Source organism: Microtus oregoni, unplaced genomic scaffold, assembly GCF_018167655.1.
Source record: "Microtus oregoni isolate MIOR12 unplaced genomic scaffold, Mior012 000002F_ref0000024, whole genome shotgun sequence".
NCBI lineage: Eukaryota > Metazoa > Chordata > Mammalia > Rodentia > Cricetidae > Microtus > Microtus oregoni.
This window is the reverse complement of record NW_024543061.1, coordinates 77,572,128-77,590,178: the sequence shown is the minus strand read 5'-3', so window position 1 is coordinate 77,590,178 and position 18,051 is coordinate 77,572,128. Positions and strand designations below refer to the sequence as shown.

At 38.8% G+C, this 18,051-nt stretch overlaps 1 pseudogene; it reads right to left on the bottom strand.

Annotated features, from left to right (window-relative positions):
• Nucleotides 1–15,599: 15,599 nt before the first annotated feature.
• Nucleotides 15,600–16,623, bottom strand: LOC121438744 (annotated as a pseudogene).
• Between the last annotated feature and the right edge of the window lie 1,428 nt (nucleotides 16,624–18,051).

The following is an 18,051-nucleotide window of genomic DNA, read 5'->3' as shown; positions in this document are numbered from 1 at the left end:
GGAAGGTCATTGGCCAATAAAGAAACTGCTTGGCCCTGTGGGTGGAGTAAACAGAACAAAATGCTGGGAGGAAGAGGAAGTGAGGTCAGAGTCTCGACATCTCTTCTCTCCGGAGCAGACGCCTGAGAGAGACGCCATGCCCCGCTCCCGGGATGAACCATGCCCCGCTCCCGGCATGAAGCTCCGACCCAGGATGGACTAGGCTAGAATCTTCCCGGTAAGACCAGTTCTCACAGATTATTAGAGATGGGTTGATCGGGATGTGAGAATTAGCCTGTAAGTGCTAGAAGCTAAAGGGCCAAGTAGTGCTTAAAAGAATACAGTGTCTGTGTAATTATTTTGGGGCATAAGCTAGCCATGTGGGCGGCCGGGTGTGGGGGACGCAGCCCTGCCGCCCCTTATTACTACATCTGGTCACTATAGTAACATGTTGTCTTCTATATGGTAACATACAAGCAGACGTGGTACTGGAGAAGGAAGTGAGGTGAGAGTCCTACATCTTAGCTTACTGGTAACAAGAAGTAAACTGAGTCACCTGGCATAGTTTGAACATAGGAAACCTCAAACACTACCCCTACAGTGACATATTTCTAGCAACAAAGCCACACCACCAAATAATGCCACTCCCTATGAGCTTATGAAGGCAAATTACATACAAATTACCACAGAAGACTTTTATTTTTTGACATCCTTTCTCCAGCAATGAGAAGTCCTTTTTGTCTATAGATTAGATTGTGCAATAGTGAAGGCATAATGACTGTGACATGGTGGCAGGCTTTCCTTTCCCCATTGAAGAGTCTGGATCAGAGTGACAAGTCCTGTTTTCTAGGCTGAGAAACCTGGCTCTAAGTCTTGAGCCTGAATTCTTTCCATTAAAGTAAACACCTTAACTCCCCTCCACTATATACCTGCTTCCATCTTTAATGAAGCTGGTCTCATCCATTGAGAACACCACACTGTGATCTTTCAAGAGGTCAAGGAAATGTTTGTCAACTCTTGACAGATTACTTGGACCACTGTGGTAACCTATAGATAATATAGGTGAGCACCTACATGTCATCATTAAGCTAGAAGGTGGCAGGATTAATGGTGGTGGGCTTCTCATCCTAGACTTGAGGATGGTCTAGGAATAAGGCCTGGTACTGGGTCACATAGGCATTAGACAGTCAGCATTCTGGTGTTCCTCAGAAGAAGGCCTCAAGTGTGTGAGGTTCTATGGGTATATGATCCTGATACACAGTTAACTTTTCTGCTTATTCCACTAGAATGGCAGGAGCCACCACAGCTCTTATAGATGTGAGCCATCTGGCGACTGCAGGGTCCAGTCATTTAGACAGCTATACCATGGGGCATTTTCATGGACCCACAGTTTGTGTTACAACCTCCTTTGCAATGTATTTTGTTTCAAGGACAAACAGATGAAAAGGTTTTTGAGAAGTCTGAAAGTGTTAGGGCTGGAGCTGATGTCAGAGATGGTTTTAAAGTCTCAAACACCTTTTGTTCAATCTCAGATTAGAGGCTTCGTCCCCTCCTTTGTTCTGGTATATGGAGGTCTGGCTGTTTATGCAAACTCTGGTATTCAGAGGTGGTAATATAGAACTGCACCTAGGAACTCTCAAACCTGTCTCTTAATCTTTGGAGTTGGGATCAGAAGGATAGCAACAATCCTAATCAGAATGGTTCCCGTTGCCCCTGCTCTCAACTGGTATCAGAGACAGACAGCCTCTAATGTACAAAGTTGGTTTTTCTTAGCTGACACTCTGTAGCTCAAGTCTGTAGCTCCTGTAGTAATCCGTCAGTGGCCCCTCTACAGTCTCTTTCAGTTTCAGAGGCTAGGAGGAGGTCATCGACAAATCATAGGAATATGGGTGACAGAAGAGCAGGAGGTCAGCTGTTAGTGTCTTGTTAAACAGGGTTGGAAACAATTTTAAATTCTTGGGGCAACCTGATCCAGGTAAGTTGGTAAGATCCCCCTGGATCTGTCCATTTAGAAGCAAAGATGGGCTGACTCTCCTTTGCCAAGGGGAGACTGAAGAATGCATCTTCCAGTCCAAGAAAGTGTACACCTGTTTCCCCAGAGGAATTAGGCTCATTAGTGTGTATTGTTTGGAACCATGGCATGGATAGTATCAACCCTTTTAATTCATATCCCCCATATCTTGGATGGGTCTATAACTATAATTGTGTCTCATCATGAGAAGTGATAGTAGCTTTCAGTTTATGCAAAAGAGAGTAGGGGAAATCAGCTATGACCAAGAATAAGTGAGTTGCTGTCCCCTTTCCTAGAATAACAGAGGAGGAGATAGTCCAGGGGTAGTAGGCCATTATTCCTGTTGCTACTTGGACTGTAATCTTTATTAATCAATTGGCTAATGGGCTTCTTAAGGATTAAATAAGATTTTGACTATTCCTATCAGTCTTAGCTTTAATTATGAGGAGAATATGGGGAAACATAGGCCACACAGTTCAACAAAGTCAAATCCCTGAATTTTAGCTTAAGGTCTGGATAACGTTTCGAATTCAGAATATAATTTGATACTACATAAATGTGTATGCTAAATTTTCTATTCATAGTCATGAGATAACTTTATGCTGGATTATGACTGGTTTGGGTAGAATGCCAGCCTACAAATTTTTATCCTTCTTGACAACTCACTGGTATTATAGAAGAAATATCAGAGCAATGGATTCATCTCTTGGTCTGGCTGAAGCTGCAGGTGGACAAAATGAATAGAACACTTATCTAGCGCATGTTCACACAGACAGATGCTCCTTTACACACCTGGGTGTGTCACATACAGGTGTGCCTATGCACACACAGGGCTGGGAACCACCCTTCTCTCCCAGTGCCATAGCCCACGATATCTGGATGTTGTGCCAACATCTTTTTCTTCTGCTTGTCCTTCTCTTGGTTACTGCCTTACATCTCACTAAGCAGATATGTTAATGTCTTCTGTGATTACATAAATTATATGCATCTTTCTAGATTACTCTTCTGGTCCCAAGTAATTAGAGATACATAAAATTTGTATACTCTTTTAGCCAATTTCTTACCTGGTTTACAAAAGGTACTTGTAAGAGAACATTTTTTCTTATCTCCTTTACAACCATAAAAAAGACGTGAAGGTCAAAATGAATCTTTGCTAATTATAGCACTGCCATTTCACAGGTACCACCATTTTGACAGTACCAGTTGCATTGAATAAGAACCTCTCAATGTTCAGGACTCAAGAAGCGTAAACGATTTGTATATTCATCTGAAGGTTTTGTTGCTTCTAGATGTGCAAAAATTTTTTTCTAATTCTCTGGGAATACTAAACTACCTTGAAGGGGGTGGAAATGTTGAATTCCTTTTCTTTTGTTTTGAAAATTTTATTGATTTTAAGAAGAAGTCATACTCAGAAATAAAATGAGGACATTTTTAACTCAATGCATACCCAGGTGTAGCTGCCATGTTCTTTCTAAAGCAAAGGTTAAATAATAAAACATTAATTTGCTCATGTAGCAACATCATATTATACCCCACAAATACAGTTGTATATTTTATAGAAAAATTTAAAAGAAAAAAGACTGTCGTTCACATGTTTGTGAGATTAAAGAAAATTGCATTGAAAGAATGGGTTATTTGTTTTATTTTTCTTTCTTTCTTTTCCTAAAGAGGCACAATCAAATAATAAAACCATGGTGATGTGAAAGAAAATGGCCCCCAAAGGGAGTGGCACTATTAGGGGGTGTGGCCTTGTCGGAGTAGGTGTGGCCTTGTTGGAGGAAGTGTGTCACTCTGCGTGTGGACTTTGAGGTCTTTTTCTCAAGCTTCACACAGTGTGGCAGTCAGTCAACTTCCTACTGCCTTTTGGTCAAGATGCAGCCAGCACCACATCTCCCTACACTCTGTTGTGCTCCCCATTGTGGTGATAATGGGCTGAACCTCTGAAACTGTAAGCTGCCACCTCAATTAAATATTTTGTTTGTAAGAGTTAACATGGTCATAGTGTCTCTTCACAGCAATAAAAACCCTAACTAAGACATTGATTAAGCACCAGAGAATTATGAAAACTGATTTGAAAAATTGCTAGGTTCTCCTATAAAGTGAGTTTTTGTGATAAATTTTATTTTGCTTTGTGGTGGGGAAAAATTCCTCTATCTTGTCTCAGTTGGAGCCATCTTTGATTTAATCTGAAATTGACCTCTCTCATCTACCGCTTAAGTATAAGGTCCAACGGAAAATTATCCAACTCTGTTCTTGAAACTTAAGGTTGAAATGCCCCAGGTAACTTTTTAAATACTTAAACAGAGGCTCTTAATTATCAATTCTAATTTGGAAGAATAGTTAACTATTAATTAAGTCTTTTTTCCCTCTGAATTCATGGTAGATTTATTTTGAGATATTCATTTTGGGGTAATTTCTTTGGAAAATGACCTTTGAAAAAAATTTTCTAGAAGCACTCACCAAAAGAATTGAAAGGAATATATTTCTGTGTAATGAAACAGCTCTTTACAATGGAGCAGCATATGAAGTATCTACACATTGCTAATTATCATCATGCCAGTGTAAATATAGAGAAGCTGCCCACTTAAAATCATTATGCTTCCAATCAACACAAATAACAAAAAAAAGTCTTAACCAAATTTTAAATAAAAGGTGTGTGAACATCCCGATTTACCCAGAACAAGTTTTATAAATTTATCACAGAGAATGCTATTTTAGCCTCCTAAGACATCTTGTTCAAAACATATTTTATTGCCATAACATCTACATTTATTATTGTTCATAATAAACAAATTCAACTTTATCATGATATGGCCTTTCTTTTCTGTAAATACATTACCACTGATTAGGAACTAATGCCATTTTCTGATCTAAAATGCAAGAGAAAATTTAGCAAATCTTTCTGAAATTCCCAATGAAGAACAACCCAAATAACCAGCAATGACTTGTTGGACTGTACTCAAAAATTTCCTCAAAACATTTACTTTCATACCATAACAATGTGACAATAACGAGTTCTGAAAAAGTGTCATTTAGATTAGACAATCAGAGGAACACTTACTGTAATAATAACTGTAGGATTAGATTATGTGTAATATTCTTATACTTCTGTAGGCTAAAGAAAAACCAATTCAAGGACCTCGGTTGGGCTCTTAGTTTCGGTTCCCTTTTCAGTCTCTGTAGAAATACGATATTTGTGTAAACAAAAGTATGAAACGCTTTTCTCGGTTTGTTTGCAAGGTTTTGTTTTTCCTCTGTGAAGACATAAATGCGCTTACTAACACAAATCTTTTAATATATCAAGGTATTGAAGTTTCACTTTGGGTTCTTTCTAAACCTAAAAGAAATTACTACTTGATTTACTTAATGTATTTACAGATTCTGCAGCCAGCAAAGAGGATTTGCTCTGACAATCCCCACCGTGCTGACTGCCTCAGTGCACATGTGTCTGTCTCAGGTGAAGCCCACCATACTTTCCTCAAGAGCCAGCATCCTTGGCAGAGCTGTCCTCTAACTTTACAGAGTCCCAGATACCTCCCCACTCCCAAGAGGCCCGGCTGCTGCCCAGAGTCTCAGTTTTCCCAGAGGCTGTGCAATTCTGGAAAAACATCCACAGCAAGGCATGTTACACATGTCTGGTAAGGTTTAGTGCTAGATAAGCTGCCTTAACAGCATTACCCTTAAAATATAATGGTTCACATGAAATACTTCTCTAACCAAGTGAAGCTCTCTTTGTCTCTCATTCAATAATGCAGTCAGATGGGAACTGACCCCCCCCCACAAGGGTCACATATCAAATATTCAGAGTATCAGATATTTACATTATGATTTAACAGTATCAAAATCATAGTTATGAAATAGCAATGAAATAATTCTATGGTTGGGGGTCAAGGCAACATGAAAAAATGTATTAAAGGGCTGCAGCACTGGAAAGGTTGAGAACCTCTGGTATAGGTGTCCCTTGCTGGCCGTGAGAGACACTAGCTTGCCAACTCCCCTGAGAAGGTGAAAGAAGTAGCCAGGCAACATCATCATTAAAGAAATGATACAGATATTGAACATCTTATCCACCTACTGTTGAGGCTGAGAAAGGCATCCTTAGCTAGATAACAGTGGGCCACACTGAAACTGGAAGATTTAGATGGGAATATATTTCTATAAGACAGCAGGTAAATAGATAACGGGAAGCTGACAAACACTGTTGTGAGGAGGGAGGCTGCTTGCTCATTTTCTGGCCACCCAGACTCCCAAAATAATCACACAGAAACTGTATTAATGAAAGAACTGCTTCGCCTACTAGCTTTAGATTCTTATTGACTTACTCTTACATATTAATTTAAACCCATTTCTATTAATCTGTGTATCACCACATAGCTGTGGCTTACCAGCTAAAGTTTTGGCATCGGTCTCCATCAGGGCTACATGACATCTTCCGGACTCTGCCCTTCTTTCTCCCAGCATTCATTTTAGTTTTCCCTGCCTACCTCTATTCTGTTGCCCTATCAGGCCAAGCCAGTTTTATTTATTAATTAACCAATTGTATTCACAGCATACAAAGGGGAATCCCACATCAAAACACAACTTAGTTATCTATAAATACTTCATAAAACCATGTGCCTGATAATTTTCCTGAATGTGTTGGACCCCATAAGAGAATTCACATATGTACATCAACATTTTATCATAAAGGTGGATGGACTTTGTGTCTGTAGGGCAATATGCTGTGTGCACTGAAGATTGTCATAATTATATTAATCATGACCATAATGACATAATATATCACAGGTCTTAAGTGAGCTCTGGGGAAGATATGAGCTATTAGCATTCAGGCTATCCTGACTCATAGATAGGTAGAAAAGTTGATGTGGGAATCCCCTCTGTATGCTGTGAATAAGTTTTATTGCCATTGGTTAATAAAGATACTGCTTTGGCTATGGCAGGACAGAATATAGCAAGGCAAAAAATCCAAGCAGAGATAGAGGGGGAAAGAAGGCAGATCCAGAAAGATACCATGTAGCCACCCAAGAAACAAGAAGTAACAAACTATGAACCTTGTGGTAAAATATACAATAATGGAAACGGGTTAATTTAAGATGTAAGAGTTAGCTAGGAATACACCTAAGCCATTGGTCAAATAGTTTTGTACTTAATGTAGTTTTGGTGTGATTATTCAGGTATGGGTGCCTGGGAAACAAAAGAACAGTCTCCACTTACAAGAAGTAGTACCCACTATTTATCTTTGCCTTATTCTACTATTGTTCTTTGATCCCCAAGCCCAAAGGACCTGACACAAATGCATTCATTCCTACCCTGAAGCCATTGAACAAAAACATAATTTGATCTTTAAGAAATTATATATAGACACATACATGTGTGTTTAGATATTGAAAAAGGCATGCTTATTTGCATTCATTGTAACATAAATGCATCTGTGTTCACCTTTTGGTTAAACTTCAGTTGAATCAATCAACTGTGTTCTCTAATGGTGGAGACAGATGGAAACAGAATGAGCCTCTGAATCTTCCTCAAGGGCAATGTGGAGGATTCTGCACCCTTAACTCAAAACTGCTTAGTTTTGCAACAGAGTTGGTCATTGTAGACATACTCTTATATTGTCACTAATTTTGAATTAATACTCTAAAAGCCAGCTGCTGACAATGACTTTGAACAGTTGGTATCACACCTGAGGCCCCTTTTAAAAAACCATTCTCATCAGAGTAAAACACTGTGAGGATCTATCAGGGAAGGAAATGACTGCATTTTCTCTAAGATTACTTAAGTAAGAGTTTCTCTCCAACTAATTAAGATTCTATTCTATTTCAGAAACTAATGTTGGAAGCAGACATTCTGTTTGGAATTATTAATAAATGAATGCAGAAGGTTGCTGAAAATTTGAAATGATACTTTTTGCCTGGTCGAAGCTCAATAAAAATGGTTGAAGAAAACAAATTAAGTACAAAACAGTGTTTTAAACTCAAGGACAATTGTCCAAGGTGAATGAATAAGGTTTACACCATTATAAATAGGCAACATATAAGAACTTCTTATAGAAGTGGCACTTTCTAAGGTTAAAATCAACCTGATTTCTCAGTATTAGGCTTGTGTGTTCAGATTTCAAGATGTGTGGGGAAAGAAAACAGTCTGGTTTCATTTTATTCTGAATATATCTGGTACAATGTGAGTTACAATATAGTTTGAAAAGAAATATATTTAAATGCACATTTTTTTCTTTTGTGTGTGCAGGTATGAGTGCTGTGTGTGTGTGTGTGTGTGTGTGTGTGTAAGAATGTAAGTGTTGGGGGTATCTGTAAGCATACTGCATGCACCAAAGATGTTCTCATTTAGGCCAGAGGAAAACATCAGTGTCTTCCTTGACCACTTTTTATCTTATCCCCTTGAGACAGAGTCTTTCACTGAACCTAAAGGTCACCAATTTGACCAAACTAATTTGCCAGTGAGGTTCCTATGTCTTCTTGGTAATACCCACCCCCAACTCTGGGGTTACCGGTACATGTGATGGGCCTGAGATTAGATAGATAGATAGATAGATAGATAGATAGATAGATAGATAGATGATAAATAGAGAGATAGAGAGATAGATAGGTGATAGATAGATAGATAGATAGATAGATAGATAGATAGATGATATAGAGATAGAGATGTGGATATAGTGTGAATATATATGTAAACAGAGATATACTGGCATGTGTGTGTGTGTGTGTCTGTGTATGTGTGTCTGTGTGTATGTGTGATAATAGGAGCCCAACTTGTACAGCAAGCAACTTATCCACTGGGCCATCTCTCATTCTTCAAATATACACATTAAACTCACATATTATATGTGATGGTTCAAGCAACTGGATTCAAAAAGATCATCTGACTTAAAACCAAAAATACTAACACAAAGTAGAAGAGACTATTTTTGCCTGGCTGTTTTAATAAGCACTAAAAATTGCCTCAATTGTACTCTGCAAGTCTGTGCAATTTAGTTGGTAGGATGCTTGGGTAGCATGCATGAGGCCCTGTTTTCAAATCCCTTTACTCATAAACTAAGATGGTAATATATTTCAAACCTAACACTTGATAAAGAAAGGGATCAGGACTCAATGACATCCTCAGTTACATAAATAGTTTAAACCTAGCCTGCACTACATGAAACTCTTTCTAGGAAGAGAGAAAGAAAGAAAGAAAGAAAGAAAGAAAGAAAGAAAGAAAGAAAGGAGAGGGAGGAAAGGAGGGAGAGAGAAATAGATGGAGGGAAGGAGAGAGGGAGAGATATTTAAAAACGATGGATGGCAATAGAGACAGAGACCCACATTGGAGCACTGGATTGAACTCCCAAAGTCCAAATGAAGAGCAGAAGGAGCATGAAAGTCAGGACCGTGACGGGTGTGTCTACCCACGGAGATGGTGGGAATGATCTAATGGGAGCTCACCAAGGCCAGCTGGACTAGGACTGAGTGAGCATGTGATCAAACTGGACTCTCTGAATGTGGCTGACAATGAGGGCTGACTGAGAAGCCAAGGACAATGGCACTGGGTTTTGGTTCTACTGTATGGATTGGCTTTGTGGGAGCCAAGTCTGTTTGGATACTCACCTTCTTAGACCTGGATGGAGGGGGTAGAGCCTTGGACTTCCCACAGGGCAGGGAACCCTGACTGCTCTTATGACTGGAGAGGGAGGAGAAGTGGGGGGAGTGGGAGGGAAATGGGAGGAGGGGAGGAGGTGGAAATTTTTCATAAATAAATAAAAAAGCAAAGCTTGACTATGTGCTATATTTTTGATGAGTTCTTAACTAATAAAGGACTGCAGAATCTGTGACCATAAGCTCTCTGAGGAAACAATCACTTGTAGCTTTATCAATCAGATAATACAAATTGGCCAGCAAGGTTTTTTATTCCCACCCTCATTCTGCATACCGCCTTGTGCCTAGTGAGGACACTGGTAGAAGGTTATTTGGGTATCCCAGATCCTATGTGATGTCAGGGAACAGCTTAGAGGATATTATTTATCTGTGTAATTCTTGAGCTTCACATTTTCCTAGAGGCTGGGAATCCTCACATTGACTGCACCTCAACTGATAAGGAAGTAGGGATGAAGTTGATGATCAATTAATTTTAGAAAGCAATAGACTCAATGCTTCATTCTCTCTTCAGTTTGTTAGATCTTACGCTCAGCACCCTATTTGCATGGAGTCGTAGAGTTGTGAAGGTTTTATGATTTGATAACAACAAGTAAGGCAGCATTGTGCACAGACCTTGAAATCTTCTGAGTGTAAACAGCACCCCCAGTTTCTTGGAATAGTGAAGATTCTGTTGGAAGGCTCAGCTTTCTCTGATGGCTCTGCAGGGTAGGCTACACAGTTCTCCTAACAAGCCACCACTTGCCACCGAACATGGAGCCTTCAAGATGTACTTAACCTTGATGGAGGGAAACCTTGTATCTAATAAACAGGAAAAAAATTCCAAATTACCGCAAAGCACTGCAGCAGCGAGCTAGAATTCCAGTCATATAAAACCTCTGTTTACAGTAAGGTGATGCCATGAATCACAATGACGCTCTGAGCACTCAACTACCTACCTAGTCACATTCCGTCTATTTATATTATATAATCTCATTTTCATACAAGCTTATTACACATATTAAAGCCATACTTTTCCTTGTACAGGCAAGATCCATTGATAAAACAATGACGTGAACTAACACCCTTCCTAAATAAAGTTGCGCCAGTACCACTGCATGTTAATGGACCTATTTCATTGTTAATGTGACTGACTGCTTATTGATTCTTGCAGGAACCCAGCAAGGGCTTCAGAGTACAATTTAGTTTGGAGAGCTCTGTGCCCAACATCCATGCTCAATTACAACTTTCAGAAGGGGCGATCAATAAAATTTAAATTGCTTATGGTAATCACAACTTCAAATCATTGGGATCAGCATAAGCAATCTGCTGACCCCAGCCAAGCTCCTAAATTGAAACCTGTAATGAGTGGTCATTTAGTTTGGGTCCATTCATATTATTTTGCAGGCAGGTGATGAACAATTAAAGATCAGCCTGCACCTTCCCCTCACAACATTCCCATCTGTATTCCCAAAGTATTAATATGCAGTAACCCTCAGGTTCACGCTTTTCCACTTCTTTAATGGGTATTCTGTATGAATAAGCAATTATATTTTCTATTAAACAATTTCAGTGTAATTGAATTAGCAGTTATAATATTGCTAGGGCAAGCAAAAGCTTTCCTAGGGAAAAATTAAGTGATATTGGGTAGTGCAAATTAATTTATAGAACTGAAAAATGTAACCAATTAAATAGAATTGCCTCAGCCTCCCCCTCCTCCAAAATACAATTAAGCAGCACATTGTTTCAAAGAGTATGTTTCAGAGCAATTTGTTTTCAATCATAATTGCTGTTTTTCATTCATTATGAAAAGCTGTCTATTATAATGAAAATTTCATAGGCAGTTTTCCTTGACAAAGCAGGTTGCAAGTTTAAACAAAGATAGCCTGCAGATTACTTCCTTGATACAGAGTCACCTTAGAATTACATTTTAATAAATCATTGAAAATAAATCTTCTGCATTATAGTACGAAGGGTTAGAGAAAGAAAAAGCAAATAGAGAGAAACAAATCAATGGAAATCTCCTGCTGCCAATATAGTAATAGATGGACCCAAGCTACTACCTAAGTGGATCACACTCACACACAGCCAAAGAGGAAATGTAAGACAAATACCATGGAAGTCAACTGTCACAACTGAGAACTGAGAAATAATCCCATCTTTACCATTCATCATTCCGCCTCCAAGTGTTTGTCTAAATTATAAACTAGGGTATTTATAAAATGAGATGGCCATCTTCGGAAACCTTCTAAGGTTTGAAGCACACTTTCAAGTTTTTCCAAAACAAAATGTGAGTGTATATATGCATATGTATACCATGTGAACAGTGTAAAGCCACATGATATGTGTATATATATTTGAAAGCAGTTTACTCGAAGCCTTTCTAAATATCTCAAAAGTAGGCACTATAAGACATTAGTAGTCAATATGACTCACGAAGCTGATGCAACATCTTTTATTAATGCCTAGATCTGGAGAGATCAGTGTGGAAGCTGTGAGTTTCTCCACAGGAGTTCCACACAAAGGATGGGTCTGATACCTCAGAGGGCAGAATAACTTCAAGGTGTTCTTGAAGGAGGGAGAGGTCAGGTTAAAAGTGCGGGTACAGGGAGGAGGACCAGAAGAAGCAGAAAGGGCACCCTGCTTCTATCCAGACCAGCAGGTGGGCACTGGAACTCAGGGAGAATGAGGAGAAAAATGAGGACTGTCCAGAGTCAGAATCTGAAGGGACAGAATATTTAGTTGATTGTTTGAGAACAGAGAGAGGGAGAGGACTTGGGATAGCTAAGTTTTTCATTTGGAGAAAATGGAGAAGGCTGATAATGCTATCTAGAAATTAGAGAACATAGATTGAAAATATTGGAGGAGAGGTGGCATATGTACATATATATGTGAAGTGTGTTATGTGTGTGTGTCAATTAAGAATATTTCCAACACCCTGAATTAGTTTAATGCCATTTTCTCTACCTCTGGCAAGATGGTAGTGACTAAGAACCACTCAACAACAACAACAAAAAAAAAAAGAAGGCTGATGTTTCTTACGTAAGTTTATGTTCACATATCCCAATAGTTTTAATTTAATATGCATAACTATGTGAATATTATGTGTAATAATTAACATGCATGAGTAGGGTTCACCGTCTGCTTATAGTGCATACTAACCAAATGCAGCTTAGATTTGGCCACTGTTAAAGGGTGTAGAGTCTGTTCTTGTGAAGATTTTCAAAAATTTGAACCCAATCATACAGCTATCTTTGGTTAGACCTAAGATTTAAAGACATGTGTTGATCATTTTAAAATACAGAATCATGGTGGGTGTATTGTCTCTTTTCTTCGTCTTTGGGAATCTCATGATGAACATAGTAAGTAATGCTGTGTGGTTTTAGCATAACCCTCCCAGCCTCCAGAAAATATGTGAAAAGATTGAATTCCTTAAAAAAAAACAGAAAAGCCAGATTTCTCCTATTGAGTAAAAGTAGTGATAATAAATATTTTAGGGATGATTTTTAAGAGCTTAATTAACTGTAATGTCATTGTGGAGCTTAGTATGAAATTAGAGTAGAAACAGTTCATTGTACATTTATCTATATATCTGAAACAATATGTACATAGAAGTCCATATGTTTAAGTGTATATTATGTCTAGATACATCATCTATATCAGTTTTATTTTTTAGTATTCAACAACTTTGATGAACACAGTTTGTCTTTTAATAATCAATGAATCTACATACACAAATAGAAACATCAAATAAATTCATGTATATTCTGTTTGTCTACTTTGCTGTTAATATTTTAAGTTATTTTTCATTTTATTTTATGTGTATGCATCTTTTGTCCGCATGTACATGTGTGTGAAGTGCTTGTGGAGGTTGCATGCTGTGGTCAGTTCTTGCAGAACAAGTCCTGGTAATAGGAACCCTGACAGTTTGCTTCCTGTGCAAAGTATAGTATAGAGCCAACTTCCTTCATGTTCCTACTATTGGTAGATGTCTGACATTCTTTTTTCATTCTCAAATTTCCTAAGTGATTTCCTACCTGACTGTCCAGAGTTACTGACTATGATTTGCACTAACTGCAGGTTTTCCAGTGGCTCAGATTTGATGTCCTAAACTTTCTTTAATATACCTTTACCCTGAGATCTTTACTGCTCACATGGAAAATCATGTCTGTGATGATTTATCCTGACCTCTTCCACTTCAGTTTACAAGTTAGTCTTTCAAGTCAAAATTATAATAGGTGAGAGAGATAGGAGAGATAAAATCATTGCTGTTTAATAATATGACATACATCCTTACAAACTTTCCAGAATTTTGTCTATAAAAATGTGTATTCCCAACATTAAAATCTCCTTCATTTAATTTGACCACCATGCTGTGAAATATTTGCTTACACTGTAAAGATGTTGTTTTGCCAAGGCACCTTCTGATTTGTTTAATAAAGAGATGAACAGCCAATGGCTAAACAGGAAGAGATTAGGAGAACTTTCAGGGACAGAAAGGACCTGGGAAAAAGAAAGGCAGAAATGCCAAGAGATGCAAAAGGAAAGGTAACAGTCACAAGGCACATGGCAGAATGTACATTAATATAAATATGTTAGTTTAAACTATAAGAACTAGTTAGGAACAAGCCTAAGCTAAAAGCCGAGCATTCATGATTAATAATAAGTTTCTATGTTGTTATTTGTGATATGGTAGCTGATGAAAAAGCTTGATATAAATAGCTCCCAATGTGAGCACATACCCAGAGCCCACTGCTCACAGCATACAGAGGCATGACTCTTTTAAGAGGCCCTGTTATGCATCAGAGCACTTGGGAGAAAAACATATAAAGAAAAGTCTACTGCAGTTTAGACACAACAGCTACCCAAAGCTTAGACAGTTAGGTGGACCAAAAGAGGGCAGGGTTAGCTGCCAGTGCCATAAGCTAGCTGCAGGCAGGGCCTAACAGATAAGCTTGGCTCGCATAATCAGAGAAGACTACAAACATGAAAAAGTCAGATACAGACCAGAAAAATGTCTAGTAGATACAGTATAATTAAAAATTTGCTCAGATGCTAATAAAACAAAAAATGTATAGCCCATCATAAAAATAAACAATTTTAAATAAATAAAGCAACACAAAAGTAAATAAATAAGCCAGATAAGAATGGAAAAAACACAAGGCATCTGGATAGTCCAAAAGGCGCTTATAGTCCAAATGGATTTATGTAGTTGGCAGATGCCTTTTACCTACTCAAACTTAAAAAAAAAAAAACAATCTTTCGCTGACTTTTGAACTCTACATATTCCATATTTATGCTAATGCAGATTTATATGTTACCTTTAAAAGTTTGTGTGCTTTCAAAAAAAGGATATCAATAAAAACAAGTTGCCCAGGTGATCCAGCCTCTCAAAATGTCTCTGTTTCAGTTTCCTTAAAATTCTACATCCAGAACAACTTCAAAGGTACTAGCTGAGATGGTCCTCCTCACAGACTACTCTAGACATAACTTTAGATAAGCTCTACAATTTCCCATCACACAGATACTAAACAAAGAACAATACAGCTTGCTCTTCCAGGACTTGATCATTATCCCATTTTTTTCAGGGTCCCTTAAAGATGCCCTCACCCCCAGATAACAGGAAGCAGCCTAGAAAACATGACACCCACATTTACAAGAGATGGGATGAGGGACGTTTGATCATTTGGTAGGTTATAAATGCTTGTCATCATATAGGGGGTTTAGTTGCAAGTTACTAGTTTAGTCACTACTCATGATGAGGAAAAAAACTAAATATAGTAGGTTAAATTAAATCTCTTTCTTCTTTTCTTTTCTTTTTTGTTGTTTTTCAAGACAGGGTTTCTCTTTGTAACAGTCTGGATTGTCCTAAAATTATAGACCAGGCTGACCTCAGACTCACAGAGATTCATCTGCTTCTGCCTCCCAAGTGTTGGGATATTTTTGTTATACTGTATAAATGTTTTTTTTTTTTAACAGAAGTAAGCTTTTATTTCCACGCTTCTTGGATTAAGTTGTCTGAATTGGTTGCTTTGAGAGGATTAGTCAAAGAGACCAAATCCCATATCTTCATCTGATTCCTCCGACTCTTCCTTGGCTTCAGCCTTCGCTGGGGCTGCAGCTGCAGCAGCAGGAGCAGCAGTGGTGGCAGCAGCCACAGGGGCAGCAGCCACAAATGCAGATGGATCAGCCAAGAAGGCCTTGACCTTTTCAGCAAGTGGGAAGGTGTACTCAGTCTCCACAGACAGAGCCAGAACCCGCTTGTACCCATTGATGATCGAGTGTGGCACTGAGGCAACAGTCGGGTAGCCGATCTGCAGACAAACACTGGCAACATTCCGGACACCCTCTAGGAAGCGAGAGTGCAGAGCCTGCTCTGTGATGTCAAGCACTTCTGGGTTGTAAATGCTGCCATTGTCAAACACCTGCTGGATGATCAGCCCAAAGGAGAAGGGGGAGATGTTCAGCATGTTCAGCAGCGTGGCTTCACTGGCTCCTACTTTGTCTCCAGTTTTTATCAGCTGCACATCACTCAGAATTTCAATGGTGCCCCTGGAGATTTTAGTGGTGATGCCTAAAGCCTGGAAAAAAGAGGTCTTCTCGGGCCCCAGACCAGTGTTCTGGGCTGGCACAGTGACCTCACATGGGGATAGCACCAGCACGGGCAGCAGCTGGCACCTTATTGGCCAGCAACATGTCCCTAATCTCAGTGAGGTCCTCCTTGGTGAACACAAAGCCCACATTGCCCCGGATATGAGGCAGCAGTTTCTCCAGAGCTGGGTTGTTCTCCAGGTGCCCCCGGATGGCCTTCTGCATCATGGTGTTCTTGCCCATCAGCACCACAGCCTTTCCACGCAGGGACATGTGGATCTGCTGCATCTGCTTGGAGCCCACATTGTCTGCTCCCACAGTGAAGCATTTTGGATAATCATCCAAAAGTTGGATGATCTTAAGGAAGTAGTTGGACTTCCAGGTCGCCCTGTCTTCCCTGGGCATCACGGCGGTGCGTCAGGGATTGCCACACAGGGTTTAAAGACGATGTCACTCCAACGAGGACGCCTGGCGAGAGCCTGTATAAATGTTTTTACTCTCATTTAAGGTATTGTAGTTATGAAGCTCATTTAACAATGTAATGTAAATTTCCAGCCCTTAGAAGTTAGTATTACAACCTATTTAAGATAATTAAGAAATACAGGTGAGCAGTTAATTTTCTAACAATCAGATTTGTGTCCACATTAGTTATATTTTTAAGGTCAAACACAGATATAGATAGGTGGTCTTCAAACACTTGAGAGCTACAGAATGTAACATTTAAGATGTTTTAATAGCATAAGGCTTTTCATGACAATGAGACATGTCATGATTGGTAGCACCAATCTACTTCCCAGAAGGTTATGGACATTGAAGAACCTCCATATGCAGTTTTCCTTAAATGTGGTAAAGGTAGACTCTGGGCAAGGAACTGCCCTGGCCTAAACTGCTGACAGTATGTTGTCCCAATTGGACAAGCAGGACAAAATAGAAGGCAACTGTTTAACTTTGCCAAAACAGGACAGGACAGTCTTTCAGAAGTCCTACTTCACAGAAAAGTCTGTCAGTATTGCAGGACCCTAGACTGAATATGGATGCCCCAGTGTTGCAGAGGAAGTTTGGGGTGACTTCCTAGAAGCCAGATGTCTCTGTCATTTCTTAGTTTTGGAAGTTATTTGTTCTGCACTTCCTCTTTACTCATGTAATATATTCTTCTCGAGTCTTTGGTGAGGTTGAAGACTAGATAGTTATAGTTACAGTTTTTCTTGTTACTAAATTCAGAAAAGAAGCTTACATAAGAGTTGTAAATTTTATAAGGCTGAAAAACATAAAAGCTTAAATTGTTTATCTAAAAAGATATTTTTTAAATGGTAATAAAGTTATGAGAAAAGGTGCTTTAGATAAAAAGCTCTAGATTCATTGTGGTAGTAAAGATAAAGGAGTATTTTCTCTAAAATTGCCAAATATAATAGACTAGACATTTTAAAAATAATTTTAACCTGATTCTTATTCTATATAGTTTTACTGTGTTAGAGTTAAACCCTTTCCATTTTATTTAGACTAAAAGAGGGAATTTTCAGAATATTTGTTTACACTGTGAAGATGTACTTTGCCAAAGTGCCTTCTAATTTGTTTAACAAAGAGCTCAATATACAATAGCTAGACAAGAAGAGATTAGGTGGAACTTTTGGGTACTGAGAGGACTCTAGGAAAAAGAAAGGCAGAGATGCCAGGAGATGCAGAATATGCAGGATGTGCAGAATAAAAAATAGCAGCCACAAATCATGTGGCAGAACAGAGATTAGTATAAATGTGTTAAGTTATAAGAGCTAGTTAGGAATAAGCCTAAGCTATAGGCCAAGCTTTTACAACTAATAAGCTTCCACGCCATTATCTATGAGCTGGTGG